The sequence below is a fragment of the Gnatocerus cornutus genome, chromosome 3 (genome assembly GCF_029298725.1).
Source record: "Gnatocerus cornutus isolate USDA-ARS CGAHR chromosome 3, icGnaCorn1.1, whole genome shotgun sequence".
In the NCBI taxonomy this organism is placed as follows: Eukaryota; Metazoa; Arthropoda; class Insecta; order Coleoptera; family Tenebrionidae; genus Gnatocerus; species Gnatocerus cornutus.
The window spans coordinates 3,880,987-3,901,098 of NC_142235.1; positions in this window are offsets into that span (position 1 = coordinate 3,880,987).

Below are 20,112 nucleotides of genomic sequence, written 5' to 3' on the forward strand. Positions count from 1 at the left end.
ATCGAAATATGCGGTTTTCTGTTAGAATTTTGATGATTTCGTGGATAATTCTGCTGTTTTCTTGCAACTCAGCCGTTGAATCTTCGCAAAAAGTCATGATTTTGTAGATTTCGTGCTCTTCTTTGCGAATTCAAGATAGAAAACAACAAAAATCAGCGAGAAATCGTCGTTTTGCATCGAAATATGCGGTTTTCTCTAAGAATTTTGATGATTTCGTGCAGAATTCTGCTATTTTCTTGCAATTCAGCCGTTGAATCTTGGTAAAAAGTCATGACTTTGTAGATTTCGTGCTCTTCTTTTCGAATTCAAGCCAGAAAACAACGAAAATCGGCGAGAAATCGTCGTTTTGCATCGAAATATGCGGTTTTCTCTAAGAATTTTGAGGATTTGGTGCAGAATTCTGCTGTTTTCTTGGAATTCAGCCGTTGAATCTTGGTACAAAGTCATGATTTTGTAGATTTCGTGCTCTTCTTTGCGAATTCAAGATAGAAAACAACGAAAATCAGCGAGAAATCGTCGTTTTGCATCGAAATATGCGGTTTTCTCTAAAAATTTTGATGATTTCGTGCAGCATTCTGCTGTTTTCTTGCAATTCAGCCGTTGAATCTTGGTAAAAAGTCATGATTTTGTAGATTTTGTGCTCTTCTTTGCGAATTCAAGCCAGAAAACGACGAAAATCGGCGAGAAATCGTCGTTTTGAATCGAAATATGCGGTTTTCTGTAAGAATTTTGATGATTTCGAGCAGAATTCTGCTGTTTTCTTGCAATTCAGCCGTTGAATCTTGGTAAAAAGTCATGATTTTGTAGATTTCGTGCTCTTCTTTGCGAATTCAAGCCAGAAAACATCGAAAATCGGCGAGAAATCGACGTTTTGCATCGAAATATGCTGTTTTCTGTAAGAATTTTGATGATTTCGTGCAGAATTCTGCTGTTTTCTTGCAATTCAGCCGTTGAATCTTGGTAAAAAGTCATGATTTTGTAGATTTCGAGCTCTTCTTTGCAAATTCAAGCCAGAAAACAACGAAAATCGGCGAGAAATCGTCGTTTTGCATCGAAATATGCGGTTTTCTGTTAGAATTTTGATGATTTCGTGGATAATTCTGCTGTTTTCTTGCAACTCAGCCGTTGAATCTTCGCAAAAAGTCATGATTTTGTAGTTTTCGTGCTCTTCTTTGCGAATTCAAGATAGAAAACAACAAAAATCAGCGAGAAATCGTCGTTTTGCATCGAAATATGCGGTTTTCTCTAAGAATTTTGATGATTTCGTGCAGAATTCCGCTGTTTTCTTGCAATTCAGCCGTTGAATCTTGGTAAAAAGTCATGATTTTGTAGATTTCGTGCTCTTCTTTTCGAATTCAAGCCAGAAAACAACGAAAATCGGCGAGAAATCGTCGTTTTGCATCGAAATATGCGGTTTTCTCCAAGAATTTTGACGATTTGGTGCAGAATTCTGCTGTTTTCTTGCAATTCAGCCGTTGAATCTTGGTACAAAGTCATGATTTTGTAGATTTCGTGCTCTTCTTTGCGAATTCAAGATAGAAAACAACGAAAATCAGCGAGAAATCGTCGTTTTGCATCGAAATATGCGGTTTTCTCTAAAAATTTTGATGATTTCGTGCAGCATTCTGCTGTTTTCTTGCAATTCAGCCGTTGAATCTTGGTAAAAAGTCATGATTTTGTAGATTTTGTGCTCTTCTTTGCGAATTCAAGCCAGAAAACGACGAAAATCGGCGAGAAATCGTCGTTTTGAATCGAAATATGCGGTTTTCTGTAAGAATTTTGATGATTTCGAGCAGAATTCTGCTGTTTTCTTGCAATTCAGCCGTTGAATCTTGGTAAAAAGTCATGATTTTGTAGATTTCGTGCTCTTCTTTGCGAATTCAAGCCAGAAAACATCGAAAATCGGCGAGAAATCGACGTTTTGCATCGAAATATGCTGTTTTCTGTAAGAATTTTGATGATTTCGTGCAGAATTCTGCTGTTTTCTTGCAATTCAGCCGTTGAATCTTGGTAAAAAGTCATGACTTTGTAGATTTCGTGCTCTTCTTTTCGAATTCAAGCCAGAAAACAACGAAAATCGGCGAGAAATCGTCGTTTTGCATCGAAATATGCGGTTTTCTCTAAGAATTTTGAGGATTTGGTGCAGAATTCTGCTGTTTTCTTGCAATTCAGCCGTTGAATCTTGGTACAAAGTCATGATTTTGTAAATTTCGTGCTCTTCTTTGCGAATTCAAGATAGAAAACAACGAAAATCAGCGAGAAATCGTCGTTTTGCATCGAAATATGCGGTTTTCTCTAAAAATTTTGATGATTTCGTGCAGCATTCTGCTGTTTTCTTGCAATTCAGCCGTTGAATCTTGGTAAAAAGTCATGATTTTGTAGATTTTGTGCTCTTTGCAAATTCAAGATAGAAAACAACGAAAATCAGCGAGAAATCGTCGTTTTGCATCGAAATATGCGGTTTTCTCTAAGAATTTTGATGATTTCGTGCAGAATTCTGCTGTTTTCTTGCAATTCAGCTGTTGAATCTTAGTAAAAAGTCATGATTTTGTAGATTTCGTGCTCTTCTTTGCAAATTCATGCCAGAAAACAACGAAGATCGGCGAGAAATCGTCGTTTTGCATCGAAATATGCGGTTTTCTGTAAGAATTTTGATGATTTTGTGCAGAATTCTGCTGTTTTCTTGCAATTCAGCCGTTGAATCTTGGTAAAAAGTCATGATTTTGTAGATTTCGTTCTCTTCTTTGGGAACTCAAGCCAGAAAACAACGAAAATCGGCGAGAAATCGTCGTTTTGCATCGAAATATGCGGTTTTCTGTAAGAATTTTGATGATTTCGTGCAGAATTCTGCTGTTTTCTTGCAATTCAGCCGTAGAATCTTGGTAAAAAGTCATGATTTTGTAGATTTCGTGCTCTTCTTGGCGAATTCAAGATAGAAAACAACGAAAATCGGCGAGAAATCGTTGTTTTGCATCGAAATATGCGGTTTTCTGTAAGAATTTTGATGATTTCGTGCAGAATTCTGCTGTTTTCTTGCAATTCAGCCGTTGAATCTATGTAAAAAGTCATGATTTTGTAGATTTCGTGCTCTTCTTGGCAAATTCAAGATAGAAAACAACGAAAATCGGCGAGAAATCGTTGTTTTGCATCGAAATATGCAGTTTTCTCTAAGAATTTTGATTATTTCGTGCAGAATTCTGCTGTTTTCTTGCAATTCAGCCGTTGAATCTTGGTAAAAAGTCATGATTTTGTAGATTTCGTGCTCTTCTTTGCGAATTCAAGCCAGAAAACAACGAAAATCGGCGAAAAATCGTCGTTTTGCATCGAAATATGCGGTTTTCTGTAAGAATTTTGATGATTTCGTGCAGAATTCTGCTGTTTTCTTGCAATTCAGCCGTTGAATCTTGGTAAAAAGTCATGATTTTGTAGATTTTGTGCTCTTCTTTGCGAATTCAAGCCAGAAAACAACGAAAATCGGCGAGAAATCGTCGTTTTGCATCGAAAAATGCGGTTTTCTGTAAGAATTTTGATGATTTCGTGCAGAATTCTGCTGTTTTCTTGCAATTCAGCCGTAGAATCTTGGTAAAAAATCATGATTTTGTAGATTTCGTGCTCTTCTTTGCGAATTCAAGCCAGAAAACAACGAAAATCGGCGAGAAATCGTTGTTTTGCATCGAAATATGCTGTTTTCTGTAAGAATTTTGATGATTTCGTGCAGAATTCTGCTGTTTTCTTGCAATTCAGCCGTTGAATCTTGGTAAAAAGTCATGATTTTGTAGATTTCGAGCTCTTCTTTGCAAATTCAAGATAGAAAACAACGAAAATCAGCGAGAAATCGTCGTTTTGCATCGAAATATGCGGTTTTCTCTAAGAATTTTGATGATTTCGTGGATAATTCTGCTGTTTTCTTGCAATTCAGCCGTTGAATCTTTGTAAAAAGTCATGATTTTGTAGATTTCGTGCTCTTCTTTGCAAATTCAAGCCAGAAAACAACGAAAATCTGCGAGAAATCGTCGTTTTGCATCGAAATATGCGGTTTTCTGTTAGAATTTTGATGATTTCGTGGATAATTCTGCTGTTTTCTTGCAACTCAGCCGTTGAATCTTCGCAAAAAGTCATGATTTTGTAGATTTCGTGCTCTTCTTTGCGAATTCAAGATAGAAAACAACAAAAATCAGCGAGAAATCGTCGTTTTGCATCGAAATATGCGGTTTTCTCTAAGAATTTTGATGATTTCGTGCAGAATTCTGCTATTTTCTTGCAATTCAGCCGTTGAATCTTGGTAAAAAGTCATGACTTTGTAGATTTCGTGCTCTTCTTTTCGAATTCAAGCCAGAAAACAACGAAAATCGGCGAGAAATCGTCGTTTTGCATCGAAATATGCGGTTTTCTCTAAGAATTTTGAGGATTTGGTGCAGAATTCTGCTGTTTTCTTGCAATTCAGCCGTTGAATCTTGGTACAAAGTCATGATTTTGTAGATTTCGTGCTCTTCTTTGCGAATTCAAGATAGAAAACAACGAAAATCAGCGAGAAATCGTCGTTTTGCATCGAAATATGCGGTTTTCTCTAAAAATTTTGATGATTTCGTGCAGCATTCTGCTGTTTTCTTGCAATTCAGCCGTTGAATCTTGGTAAAAAGTCATGATTTTGTAGATTTTGTGCTCTTCTTTGCGAATTCAAGCCAGAAAACGACGAAAATCGGCGAGAAATCGTCGTTTTGAATCGAAATATGCGGTTTTCTGTAAGAATTTTGATGATTTCGAGCAGAATTCTGCTGTTTTCTTGCAATTCAGCCGTTGAATCTTGGTAAAAAGTCATGATTTTGTAGATTTCGTGCTCTTCTTTGCGAATTCAAGCCAGAAAACATCGAAAATCGGCGAGAAATCGACGTTTTGCATCGAAATATGCTGTTTTCTGTAAGAATTTTGATGATTTCGTGCAGAATTCTGCTGTTTTCTTGCAATTCAGCCGTTGAATCTTGGTAAAAAGTCATGATTTTGTAGATTTCGAGCTCTTCTTTGCAAATTCAAGCCAGAAAACAACGAAAATCGGCGAGAAATCGTCGTTTTGCATCGAAATATGCGGTTTTCTGTTAGAATTTTGATGATTTCGTGGATAATTCTGCTGTTTTCTTGCAACTCAGCCGTTGAATCTTCGCAAAAAGTCATGATTTTGTAGTTTTCGTGCTCTTCTTTGCGAATTCAAGATAGAAAACAACAAAAATCAGCGAGAAATCGTCGTTTTGCATCGAAATATGCGGTTTTCTCTAAGAATTTTGATGATTTCGTGCAGAATTCCGCTGTTTTCTTGCAATTCAGCCGTTGAATCTTGGTAAAAAGTCATGATTTTGTAGATTTCGTGCTCTTCTTTTCGAATTCAAGCCAGAAAACAACGAAAATCGGCGAGAAATCGTCGTTTTGCATCGAAATATGCGGTTTTCTCCAAGAATTTTGACGATTTGGTGCAGAATTCTGCTGTTTTCTTGCAATTCAGCCGTTGAATCTTGGTACAAAGTCATGATTTTGTAGATTTCGTGCTCTTCTTTGCGAATTCAAGATAGAAAACAACGAAAATCAGCGAGAAATCGTCGTTTTGCATCGAAATATGCGGTTTTCTCTAAAAATTTTGATGATTTCGTGCAGCATTCTGCTGTTTTCTTGCAATTCAGCCGTTGAATCTTGGTAAAAAGTCATGATTTTGTAGATTTTGTGCTCTTCTTTGCGAATTCAAGCCAGAAAACGACGAAAATCGGCGAGAAATCGTCGTTTTGAATCGAAATATGCGGTTTTCTGTAAGAATTTTGATGATTTCGAGCAGAATTCTGCTGTTTTCTTGCAATTCAGCCGTTGAATCTTGGTAAAAAGTCATGATTTTGTAGATTTCGTGCTCTTCTTTGCGAATTCAAGCCAGAAAACATCGAAAATCGGCGAGAAATCGACGTTTTGCATCGAAATATGCTGTTTTCTGTAAGAATTTTGATGATTTCGTGCAGAATTCTGCTGTTTTCTTGCAATTCAGCCGTTGAATCTTGGTAAAAAGTCATGACTTTGTAGATTTCGTGCTCTTCTTTTCGAATTCAAGCCAGAAAACAACGAAAATCGGCGAGAAATCGTCGTTTTGCATCGAAATATGCGGTTTTCTCTAAGAATTTTGAGGATTTGGTGCAGAATTCTGCTGTTTTCTTGCAATTCAGCCGTTGAATCTTGGTACAAAGTCATGATTTTGTAAATTTCGTGCTCTTCTTTGCGAATTCAAGATAGAAAACAACGAAAATCAGCGAGAAATCGTCGTTTTGCATCGAAATATGCGGTTTTCTCTAAAAATTTTGATGATTTCGTGCAGCATTCTGCTGTTTTCTTGCAATTCAGCCGTTGAATCTTGGTAAAAAGTCATGATTTTGTAGATTTTGTGCTCTTCTTTGCGAATTCAAGCCAGAAAACGACGAAAATCGGCGAGAAATCGTCGTTTTGAATCGAAATATGCGGTTTTCTGTAAGAATTTTGATGATTTCGAGCAGAATTCTGCTGTTTTCTTGCAATTCAGCCGTTGAATCTTGGTAAAAAGTCATGATTTTGTAGATTTCGTGCTCTTCTTTGCGAATTCAAGCCAGAAAACATCGAAAATCGGCGAGAAATCGACGTTTTGCATCGAAATATGCTGTTTTCTGTAAGAATTTTGATGATTTCGTGCAGAATTCTGCTGTTTTCTTGCAATTCAGCCGTTGAATCTTGGTAAAAAGTCATGATTTTGTAGATTTCGAGCTCTTCTTTGCAAATTCAAGCCAGAAAACAACGAAAATCGGCGAGAAATCGTCGTTTTGCATCGAAATATGCGGTTTTCTGTTAGAATTTTGATGATTTCGTGGATAATTCTGCTGTTTTCTTGCAACTCAGCCGTTGAATCTTCGCAAAAAGTCATGATTTTGTAGTTTTCGTGCTCTTCTTTGCGAATTCAAGATAGAAAACAACAAAAATCAGCGAGAAATCGTCGTTTTGCATCGAAATATGCGGTTTTCTCTAAGAATTTTGATGATTTCGTGCAGAATTCCGCTGTTTTCTTGCAATTCAGCCGTTGAATCTTGGTAAAAAGTCATGACTTTGTAGATTTCGTGCTCTTCTTTTCGAATTCAAGCCAGAAAACAACGAAAATCGGCGAGAAATCGTCGTTTTGCATCGAAATATGCGGTTTTCTCCAAGAATTTTGACGATTTGGTGCAGAATTCTGCTGTTTTCTTGCAATTCAGCCGTTGAATCTTGGTACAAAGTCATGATTTTGTAAATTTCGTGCTCTTCTTTGCGAATTCAAGATAGAAAACAACGAAAATCAGCGAGAAATCGTCGTTTTGCATCGAAATATGCGGTTTTCTCTAAAAATTTTGATGATTTCGTGCAGCATTCTGCTGTTTTCTTGCAATTCAGCCGTTGAATCTTGGTAAAAAGTCATGATTTTGTAGATTTTGTGCTCTTCTTTGCGAATTCAAGCCAGAAAACGACGAAAATCGGCGAGAAATCGTCGTTTTGAATCGAAATATGCGGTTTTCTGTAAGAATTTTGATGATTTCGAGCAGAATTCTGCTGTTTTCTTGCAATTCAGCCGTTGAATCTTGGTAAAAAGTCATGATTTTGTAGATTTCGTGCTCTTCTTTGCGAATTCAAGCCAGAAAACATCGAAAATCGGCGAGAAATCGACGTTTTGCATCGAAATATGCTGTTTTCTGTAAGAATATTGATGATTTCGTGCAGAATTCTGCTCTTTTCTTGCAATTCAGCCGTTGAATCTTGGTAAAAAGTCATGATTTTGTAGATTTCGAGCTCTTCTTTGCAAATTCAAGCCAGAAAACAACGAAAATCGGCGAGAAATCGTCGTTTTGCATCGAAATATGCGGTTTTCTGTTAGAATTTTGATGATTTCGTGGATAATTCTGCTGTTTTCTTGCAACTCAGCCGTTGAATCTTCGCAAAAAGTCATGATTTTGTAGTTTTCGTGCTCTTCTTTGCGAATTCAAGATAGAAAACAACAAAAATCAGCGAGAAATCGTCGTTTTGCATCGAAATATGCGGTTTTCTCTAAGAATTTTGATGATTTCGTGCAGAATTCCGCTGTTTTCTTGCAATTCAGCCGTTGAATCTTGGTAAAAAGTCATGACTTTGTAGATTTCGTGCTCTTCTTTTCGAATTCAAGCCAGAAAACAACGAAAATCGGCGAGAAATCGTCGTTTTGCATCGAAATATGCGGTTTTCTCCAAGAATTTTGACGATTTGGTGCAGAATTCTGCTGTTTTCTTGCAATTCAGCCGTTGAATCTTGGTACAAAGTCATGATTTTGTAGATTTCGTGCTCTTCTTTGCGAATTCAAGATAGAAAACAACGAAAATCAGCGAGAAATCGTCGTTTTGCATCGAAATATGCGGTTTTCTCTAAAAATTTTGATGATTTCGTGCAGCATTCTGCTGTTTTCTTGCAATTCAGCCGTTGAATCTTGGTAAAAAGTCATGATTTTGTAGATTTTGTGCTCTTCTTTGCGAATTCAAGCCAGAAAATGACGAAAATCGGCGAGAAATCGTCGTTATGCATCGAAATATGCGGTTTTCTGTAAGAATTTTGATGATTTCGAGCAGAATTCTGCTGTTTTCTTGCAATTCAGCCGTTGAACCTTGGTAAAAAGTCATGATTTTGTAGATTTCGTGCTCTTCTTTGCGAATTCAAGCCAGAAAACAACGAAAATCGGCGAGAAATCGTCGTTTTGCATCGAAATATGCGGATTTCGTGCTCTTCTTTGCGAATTCAAGATAGAAAACAACAAAAATCAGCGAGAAATCGTCGTTTTGCATCGAAATATGCGGATTTCTCTAAGAATTTTGATGATTTCGTGCAGAATTCTGCTGTTTTCTTGCAATTCAGCCGTAGAATCTTGGTAAAAAGTGATGATTTAGTAGATTTCGTGCTTTTCTTTGCGAATTCAAGCCAGAAAACAACGAAAATCGGCGAGAAATCGTCGTTTTGCATCGAAATATGCGGTTTCCTCTAAGAATTTTGATGATTTCGTGCAGAATTCTGCTGTTTTCTTGCAATTCAGCCGTTGAATCTTGGTAAAAAGTGATGATTTTGTAAATTTCGTGCTCTTCTTTGCGAATTCAAGATAGAAAACAACGAAAATCGGCGAGAGATCGTCGTTTTGCATCGAAATATGCGGTTTTCTGTAAGAATTTTGATGATTTCGTGCAGAATTCTGCTGTTTTCTTGCAATTCAGCCGTTGAATCTTGGTGAAAAGTCATGATTATGTAGATTTCGTGCTCTTCTTTGCGAATTCAAGATAGAAAACAACGAAAATCAGCGAGAAATCGTCGTTTTGCATCGAAATATTTGGTTTTCTCTAAGAATTTTGATGATTTCGTGCAGAATTCTGCTGATTTCTTGCAATTCAGTTGTTCAATCTCTGGTAAAAAGTCATGATTTTGTAGATTTCGTGCTCTTCTTTGCGAATTCAAGCCAGAAAACAACGAAAATCGGCGAGAAATCGTCGTTTTGCATCGAAATATGCGGTTTCCTCTAAGAATTTTGATGATTTCGTGCAGAATTCTGCTGTTTTCTTGCAATTCAGCCGTTGAATCTTGGTAAAAAGTCTACAAAATCATGATTTTTACCTAGAATCTACGGCTGAATTGCAAGAAAACAGCAGAATTCTGCACGAAATCATCAAAATTCTTACAGAAAATCGCATATTTCGATGCAAAACGACGATTTCTTGCCGATTTTCGTTGTTTTCTGGCTTGAATTCCCAAAGAAGAGAACGAAATCTACAAAATCATGACTTTTTACCAAGATTCAACGGCTGAATTGCAAGAAAACAGCAGAATTCTGCACAAAATCATCAAAATTCTTACAGAAAACCGCATATTTCGATGCAAAACGACGATTTCTCGCCGATCTTCGTTGTTTTCTGGTATGAATTTGCAAAGAAGAGCACGAAATTTACAAAATCATGACTTTTTACCAAGATTCAACGGCTGAATTGCAAGAAAACAGCAGAATTCTGCACGAAATCATCAAAATTCTTAGAGAAAACCGCATATTTCGATGCAAAACGACGATTTCTCGCTGATTTTCGTTGTTTTCTATCTTGAATTCGCAAAGAGCACGAAATCTACAAAATCATGACTTTTTACCAAGATTCAACGGCTGAATTGCAAGAAAACAGCAGAATTCTGCACGAAATCGTCAAAATTCTTAGAGAAAACCGCATATTTCGATGCAAAACGACGATTTCTCGCCGATTTTCGTTGTTTTCTGGCTTGAATTCGCATAGAAGAGCACGAAATCTACAAAATCATCACTTTTTACCAAGATTCAACAACTGAATTGCAAGAAAACAGCAGAATTCTGCACGAAATCATCAAAATTCTTAGAGAAAACCGCATATTTCGATGCAAAACGACGATTTCTCGCCGATTTTCGTTGTTTTCTGGCTTGAATTCGCAAAAAAGAGCACGAAATCTACAAAATCATGACATTTTACCAAGATTCAACGGCTGAATTGCAAGAAAACAGCAGAATTCTGCACGAAATCATCAAAATTCTTACAGAAAACCGCATTTTTCGATGCAAAACGACGATTTCTCGCCGATTTTCGTTGTTTTCTGGCTTGAATTCGCAAAGAAGAGCACGAAATCTACAAAATCATGACTTTTTACCAAGATTCAACTTCTGAATTGCAAGAAAACAGCAGAATTCTGCACGAAATCATTAAAATTCTTACAGAAAACCGCATATTTCGATGCAAAACAACGATTTCTCGCCGATTTTCGTTGTTTTCTGGCTTGAATTCGCAAAGAAAAGCACGAAATCTACAAAATCATCACTTTTTACCAAGATTCTACGGCTGAATTGCAAGAAAACAGCAGAATTCTGCACGAAATCATCAAAATTCTTACAGAAATCCCCATATTTCGATGCAAAACGACGATTTCTCGCCGATTTTCGTTGTTTTCTGGCTTGAATTCGCAAAGAAGAGCACGAAATCTACAAAATCATGACTTTTTACCAAGATTCAACGGCTGAATTGCAAGAAAACAGCAGAATTCTGCACGAAATCATCAAAATTCTTACAGAAAACCGCATTTTTCGATGCAAAACGACGATTTCTCGCCGATTTTCGTTGTTTTCTGGCTTGAATTCGCAAAGAAGAGCACAAAATCTACAAAATCATGACTTTTTACCAAGATTCAACGGCTGAATTGCAAGAAAACAGCAGAATTCTGCACGAAATCATCAAAATTCTTACAGAAAACCGCATATTTCGATGCAAAACGACGATTTTTCGCCGATTTTCGTTGTTTTCTGGCTTGAATTCGCAAAGAAGAGCACGAAATCTACAAAATCATGACTTTTTACCAAGATTCAACGGCTGAATTGCAAGAAAACAGCAGAATTCTGCACGAAATAATCAAAATTCTTAGAGAAAACTGCATATTTCGATGCAAAACAACGATTTCTCGCCGATTTTCGTTGTTTTCTATCTTGAATTTGCCAAGAAGAGCACGAAATCTACAAAATCATGACTTTTTACATAGATTCAACGGCTGAATTGCAAGAAAACAGCAGAATTCTGCACGAAATCATCAAAATTCTTACAGAAAACCGCATATTTCGATGCAAAACAACGATTTCTCGCCGATTTTCGTTGTTTTCTATCTTGAATTCGCCAAGAAGAGCACGAAATCTACAAAATCATGACTTTTTACCAAGATTCTACGGCTGAATTGCAAGAAAACAGCAGAATTCTGCACGAAATCATCAAAATTCTTACAGAAAACCGCATATTTCGATGCAAAACGACGATTTCTCGCCGATTTTCGTTGTTTTCTGGCTTGAGTTCCCAAAGAAGAGAACGAAATCTACAAAATCATGACTTTTTACCAAGATTCAACGGCTGAATTGCAAGAAAACAGCAGAATTCTGCACAAAATCATCAAAATTCTTACAGAAAACCGCATATTTCGATGCAAAACGACGATTTCTCGCCGATCTTCGTTGTTTTCTGGCATGAATTTGCAAAGAAGAGCACGAAATCTACAAAATCATGACTTTTTACTAAGATTCAACAGCTGAATTGCAAGAAAACAGCAGAATTCTGCACGAAATCATCAAAATTCTTAGAGAAAACCGCATATTTCGATGCAAAACGACGATTTCTCGCTGATTTTCGTTGTTTTCTATCTTGAATTTGCAAAGAGCACAAAATCTACAAAATCATGACTTTTTACCAAGATTCAACGGCTGAATTGCAAGAAAACAGCAGAATTCTGCACGAAATCGTCAAAATTCTTAGAGAAAACCGCATATTTCGATGCAAAACGACGATTTCTCGCCGATTTTCGTTGTTTTCTGGCTTGAATTCGCAAAGAAGAGCACGAAATCTACAAAATCATCACTTTTTACCAAGATTCAACGGCTGAATTGCAAGAAAACAGCAGAATTCTGCACGAAATCATCAAAATTCTTACAGAAAACCGCATATTTCGATGCAAAACGACGATTTCTCGCCGATTTTCGTTGTTTTCTGGCTTGAATTCGCAAAGAAGAGCACGAAATCTACAAAATCATGACTTTTTACCAAGATTCAACGGCTGAATTGCAAGAAAACAGCAGAATTCTGCACGAAATCATCAAAATTCTTACAGAAAACCGCATTTTTCGATGCAAAACGACGATTTCTCGCCGATTTTCGTTGTTTTCTGGCTTGAATTCGCAAAGAAGAGCACGAAATCTACAAAATCATGACTTTTTACCAAGATTCAACGGCTGAATTGCAAGAAAACAGCAGAATTCTGCACGAAATCATCAAAATTTTTACAGAAAACCGCATTTTTCGATGCAAAACAACGATTTCTCGCCGATTTTCGTTGTTTTCTGGCTTGAATTCGCAAAGAAAAGCACGAAATCTACAAAATCATCACTTTTTACCAAGATTCTACGGCTGAATTGCAAGAAAACAGCAGAATTCTGCACGAAATCATCAAAATTCTTACAGAAAACCGCATATTTCGATGCAAAACAACGATTTCTCGCCGATTTTCGTTGTTTTCTGGCTTGAATTCGCAAAGAAGAGCACGAAATCTACAAAATCATCACTTTTTACCAAGATTCTACGGCTGAATTGCAAGAAAACAGCAGAATTCTGCACGAAATCATCAAAATTCTTACAGAAAACCGCATATTTCGATGCAAAACGACGATTTCTCGCCGATCATCGTTGTTTTCTGGCATGAATTTGCAAAGAAGAGCACGAAATCTACAAAATCATGACTTTTTACCAAGATTCAACGGCTGAATTGCAAGAAAACAGCAGAATTCTGCACGAAATCGTCAAAATTCTTAGAGAAAACCGCATATTTCGATGCAAAACGACGATTTCTCGCCGATTTTCGTTGTTTTCTGGCTTGAATTCGCAAAGAAGAGCACGAAATCTACAAAATCATGACTTTTTACCAAGATTCAACGGCTGAATTGCAAGAAAACAGCAGAATTCTGCACGAAATCATCAAAATTCTTACAGAAAACCGCATTTTTCGATGCAAAACGACGATTTCTCGCCGATTTTCGTTGTTTTCTGGCTTGAATTCGCAAAGAAGAGCACGAAATCTACAAAATCATCACTTTTTACCAAGATTCAACGGCTGAATTGCAAGAAAACAGCAGAATTCTGCACGAAATCATCAAAATTCTTACAGAAAACCGCATATTTCGATGCAAAACGACGATTTCTCGCCGATTTTCGTTGTTTTCTGGCTTGAATTCGCAAAGAAGAGCACGAAATCTACAAAATCATGACTTTTTACCAAGATTCAACGGCTGAATTGCAAGAAAACAGCAGAATTCTGCACGAAATCATCAAAATTCTTACAGAAAACCGCATTTTTCGATGCAAAACGACGATTTCTCGCCGATTTTCGTTGTTTTCTGGCTTGAATTCGCAAAGAAGAGCACGAAATCTACAAAATCATGACTTTTTACCAAGATTCAACGGCTGAATTGCAAGAAAACAGCAGAATTCTGCACGAAATCATCAAAATTTTTACAGAAAACCGCATTTTTCGATGCAAAACAACGATTTCTCGCCGATTTTCGTTGTTTTCTGGCTTGAATTCGCAAAGAAAAGCACGAAATCTACAAAATCATCACATTTTACCAAGATTCTACGGCTGAATTGCAAGAAAACAGCAGAATTCTGCACGAAATCATCAAAATTCTTACAGAAAACCGCATATTTCGATGCAAAACAACGATTTCTCGCCGATTTTCGTTGTTTTCTGGCTTGAATTCGCAAAGAAGAGCACGAAATCTACAAAATCATCACTTTTTACCAAGATTCTACGGCTGAATTGCAAGAAAACAGCAGAATTCTGCACGAAATCATCAAAATTCTTACAGAAAACCGCATATTTCGATGCAAAACGACGATTTCTCGCCGATCATCGTTGTTTTCTGGCATGAATTTGCAAAGAAGAGCACGAAATCTACAAAATCATGACTTTTTACCAAGATTCAACGGCTGAATTGCAAGAAAACAGCAGAATTCTGCACGAAATCGTCAAAATTCTTAGAGAAAACCGCATATTTCGATGCAAAACGACGATTTCTCGCCGATTTTCGTTGTTTTCTGGCTTGAATTCGCAAAGAAGAGCACGAAATCTACAATATCATGACTTTTTACCAAGATTCAACGGCTGAATTGCAAGAAAACAGCAGAATTCTGCACGAAATCATCAAAATTCTTACAGAAAACCGCATTTTTCGATGCAAAACGACGATTTCTCGCCGATTTTCGTTGTTTTCTGGCTTGAATTCGCAAAGAAGAGCACAAAATCTACAAAATCATGACTTTTTACCAAGATTCAACGGCTGAATTGCAAGAAAACAGCAGAATTCTGCACGAAATCATCAAAATTCTTACAGAAAACCGCATATTTCGATGCAAAACGACGATTTTTCGCCGATTTTCGTTGTTTTCTGGCTTGAATTCGCAAAGAAGAGCACGAAATCTACAAAATCATGACTTTTTACCAAGATTCAACGGCTGAATTGCAAGAAAACAGCAGAATTCTGCACGAAATAATCAAAATTCTTAGAGAAAACTGCATATTTCGATGCAAAACAACGATTTCTCGCCGATTTTCGTTGTTTTCTATCTTGAATTTGCCAAGAAGAGCACGAAATCTACAAAATCATGACTTTTTACATAGATTCAACGGCTGAATTGCAAGAAAACAGCAGAATTCTGCACGAAATCATCAAAATTCTTTCAGAAAACCGCATATTTCGATGCAAAACAACGATTTCTCGCCGATTTTCGTTGTTTTCTATCTTGAATTCGCCAAGAAGAGCACGAAATCTACAAAATCATGACTTTTTACCTAGATTCTACGGCTGAATTGCAAGAAAACAGCAGAATTCTGCACGAAATCATCAAAATTCTTACAGAAAACCGCATATTTCGATGCAAAACGACGATTTCTCGCCGATTCTCGTTGTTTTCTGGCTTGAATTCCCAAAGAAGAGAACGAAATCTACAAAATCATGACTTTTTACCACGATTCAACGGCTGAATTGCAAGAAAACAGCAGAATTCTGCACAAAATCATCAAAATTCTTACAGAAAACCGCATATTTCGATGCAAAACGACGATTTCTCACCGATCTTCGTTGTTTTCTGGCATGAATTTGCAAAGAAGAGCACGAAATCTACAAAATCATGACTTTTTACCAAGATTCAACAGCTGAATTGCAAGAAAACAGCAGAATTCTGCACGAAATCATCAAAATTCTTAGAGAAAACCGCATATTTCGATGCAAAACGACGATTTCTCGCTGATTTTCGTTGTTTTCTATCTTGAATTCGCAAAGAAGAGCACGAAATCTACAAAATCATGACTTTTTACCAAGATTCAAGAATTGCAAGAAAACCGCAGAATTCTGCACGAAATCATCAAAATTCTTACAGAAAACCGCATATTTCGATGCAAAACGACGATTTCTCGCCGATTTTTGTTGTTTTCTGGCATGAATTAGCAAAGAAGAGCACGAAATCTACAAAATCATGACTTTTTACCAAGATTCAACGGCTGAATTGCAAGAAAACAGCAGAATTCTGCACGAAATCATCAAAATTCTTAGAGAAAACCGCATATTTCGATGCAAAACGACGATTTCTCGCTGATTTTCGTTGTTTTCTATCTTGAATTCGCAAAGAAGAGCACGAAATCTACAAAATCATGACTTTTTACCACGATTCAACGGCTGAATTGCAAGAAAACAGCAGAATTCTGCACGAAATCGTCAAAATTCTTAGAGAAAACAGCATATTTCGATGCAAAACGACGATTTCTCGCCGATTTTCGTTGTTTTCTGGCTTGAATTCGCAAAGAAGAGCACGAAATCTACAAAATCATGACTTTTTACCAAGATTCAACGGCTGAATTGCAAGAAAACAGCAGAATTCTGCACGAAATCATCAAAATTCTTAGAGAAAACCGCATATTTCGATGCAAAACGACGATTTCTCGCTGATTTTCGTTGTTTTCTATCTTGAATTCGCAAAGAAGAGCACGAAATCTACAAAATCATGACATTTTACCAAGATTCAACGGCTGAATTGCAAGAAAACAGCAGAATTCAGCACGAAATCGTCAAAATTCTTAGAGAAAACCGCATATTTCGATGCAAAACGACGATTTTTCGCCGATTTTCGTTGTTTTCTGGCTTGAATTCGCAAAGAAGAGCACGAAATCTACAAAATCATCACTTTTTACCAAGATTCAACGGCTGAATTGCAAGAAAACAGCAGAATTCTGCACGAAATCATCAAAATTCTTACAGAAAACCCCATATTTCGATGCAAAACGACGATTTCTCGCCGATTTTCGTTGTTTTCTGGCTTGAATTCGCAAAGAAGAGCACGAAATCCACAAAATCATGACTTTTTACCAAGATTCAACGGCTGAATTGCAAGAAAACAGCAGAATTCTGCACGAAATCATCAAAATTCTTACAGAAAACCGCATATTTTGATGCAAAACGACGATTTCTCGCCGATTTTCGTTGTTTTCTGGCATGAATTCGCAAAGAAGAGCACGAAATCTACAAAATCATGACTTTTTACCAAGATTCAACGGCTGAATTGCAAGAAAACAGCAGAATTCTGCACGAAATCATCAAAATTCTTAGAGAAAACCGCATATTTCTATGCAAAACGACGATTTCTCGCTGATTTTCGTTGTTTTCTATCTTGAATTTGCAAAGAAGAGCACGAAATCTACAAAATCATGACTTTTTACCACGATTCAACGGCTGAATTGCAAGAAAACAGCAGAATTCTGCACGAAATCGTCAAAATTCTTAGAGAAAACCGCATATTTCGATGCAAAACGACGATTTCTCGCCGATTTTTGTTGTTTTCTGGCTTGAATTCGCAAAGAAGAGCCCGAAATCTACAAAATCATGACTTTTTACCAAGATTCAGCGGCTGAATTGCAAGAAAACAGCAGAATTCTGCACGAAATCATCAAAATTTTTAGAGAAAACTGCATATTTCGATGCAAAACAACGATTTCTCGCCAATTTTCGTTGTTTTCTATCTTGAATTTGCCAAGAAGAGCACGAAATCTACAAAATCATGACTTTTTACCTAGATTCAACGGCTGAATTGCAAGAAAACAGCAGAATTCTGCACGAAATCATCAAAATTCTTACAGAAAACTGCATATTTCCATGCAAAACGACGATTTCTCGCCGATTTTCGTTGTTTTCTGGCTTGAATTCGCAAAGAAGAGCACGAAATCTACAAAATCATGACTTTTTTCCAAGATTCAACGGCTGAATTGCAAGAAAACAGCAGAATTCTGCACGAAATCATCAAAATTCTTACAGAAAACCGCATATTTCGATGCAAAACGACGATTTCTCGCCGATTTTCGTTGTTTTCAGGCATGAATTTGCAAAGAAGAGCACGAAATCTACAAAATCAAGACTTTTTACCAAGATTCAACGGCTGAATTGCAAGAAAACAGCAGAATTTTGCACGAAATCATCAAAATTCTTAGAGAAAACCGCATATTTCGATGCAAAACGACGATTTCTCGCTGATTTTCGTTGATTTCTATCTTGAATTCGCAAAGAAGAGCACGAAATGTACAAAATCATGACTTTTTACCAAGATTCAACGGCTGAATTGCAAGAAAACAGCAGAATTCTGCACGAGATCGTCAAAATTCTTAGAGAAAACCGCATATTTCGATGCAAAACGACGATTTCTCGCCGATTTCCGTTGTTTTCTGGCTTGTATTCGCAAAGAAGAGCACGAAATCTACAAAATCATCACTTTTTACCAAGATTCAACGGCTGAATTGCAAGAAAACAGCAGAATTCTGCAAGAAATCATCAAAATTCTTAGAGAAAACCGCATATTTCAATGCAAAACGACGATTTCTCGCTGATTTTCGTTGTTTTCTATCTTGAATTCGCAAAGAATAGCACGGAATCTACAAAATCATGACTTTTTACCAAGATTCAACGGCTGAATTGCAAGAAAGCAGCAGAATTCTGCACGAAATCGTCAAAATTCTTAGAGAAAACAGCATATTTCGATGCAAAACGACGATTTCTCGCCGATTTTCGTTGTTTTCTGGCTTGAATTCGCAAAGAACAGCACGAAATCTACAAAATCATCACTTTTTACCAAGATTCAACGGCTGAATTGCAAGAAAACAGCAGAATTCTGCACGAAATCATCAAAATTCTTACAGAAAACCGCATATTTCGATGCAAAACGACGATTTCTCGCCGATCTTCGTTGTTTTCTGGCATGAATTTGCAAAGAAGAGCACGAAATCTACAAAATCATAAATTTTTACCAAGATTCAACGGCTGAATTGCAAGAAAACAGCAGAATTCTGCACGAAATCATCAAAATTCTTAGAGAAAACCGCATATTTCGATGCAAAACGACGATTTCTCGCTGATTTTCGTTGTTTTCTATCTAGAATTCGCAAAGAAGAGCACGAAATCTACAAAATCATGACATTTTACCAAGATTCAACGGCTGAATTGCAAGAAAACAGCAGAATTCAGCACGAAATCGTCAAAATTCTTAGAGAAAACCGCATATTTCGATGCAAAACGACGATTTCTCGCCGATTTTCGTTGTTTTCTGGCTTGAATTCGCAAAGAAGAGCACGAAATTTACAAAATCATCACTTTTTACCAAGATTCAACGGCTGAATTGCAAGAAAACAGCAGAATTCTGCACGAAATCATCAAAATTCTTACAGAAAACCCCATATTTCGATGCAAAACGACGATTTCTCGCCGATTTTCGTTGTTTTCTGGCTTGAATTCGCAAAGAAGAGCACGAAATCCACAAAATCATGACTTTTTACCAAGATTCAACAGCTGAATTGCAAGAAAACAGCAGAATTCTGCACGTAATCATCAAAATTCTTACAGAAAACCGCATATTTCGATGCAAAACGACGATTTCTCGCCGATTTTCGTTGTTTTCTGGCATGAATTCGCAAAGAAGAGCACGAAATCTACAAAATCATGACTTTTTACCAAGATTCAACTGCTGAATTGCAAGAAAACAGCAGAATTCTGCACGAAATCATCAAAATTCTTTGAGAAAACCGCATATTTCGAGGCAAAACGACGATTTCTCGCTGATTTTCGTTGTTTTCTATCTTGAATTCGCAAAGAAGAGCACGAAATCTACAAAATCATGACTTTTTACCACGATTCAACGGCTGAATTGCAAGAAAACAGCAGAATTCTGCACGAAATCGTCAAAATTCTTAGAGAAAACCGCATATTTCGATGCAAAACGACGATTTCTCGCCGATTTTCGTTGTTTTCTGGCTTGAATTCGCAAAGAAGAGCACGAAATCTACAAAATCATCACTTTTTACCAAGATTCAACAGCTGAATTGCAAGAAAACAGCAGAATTCTGCACGAAATCATCAAAATTCTTACAGAAAACCGCATATTTCGATGCAAAACGACGATTTCTCGCCGATTTTCGTTGTTTTCAGGCATGAATTTGCAAAGAAGAGCACGAAAT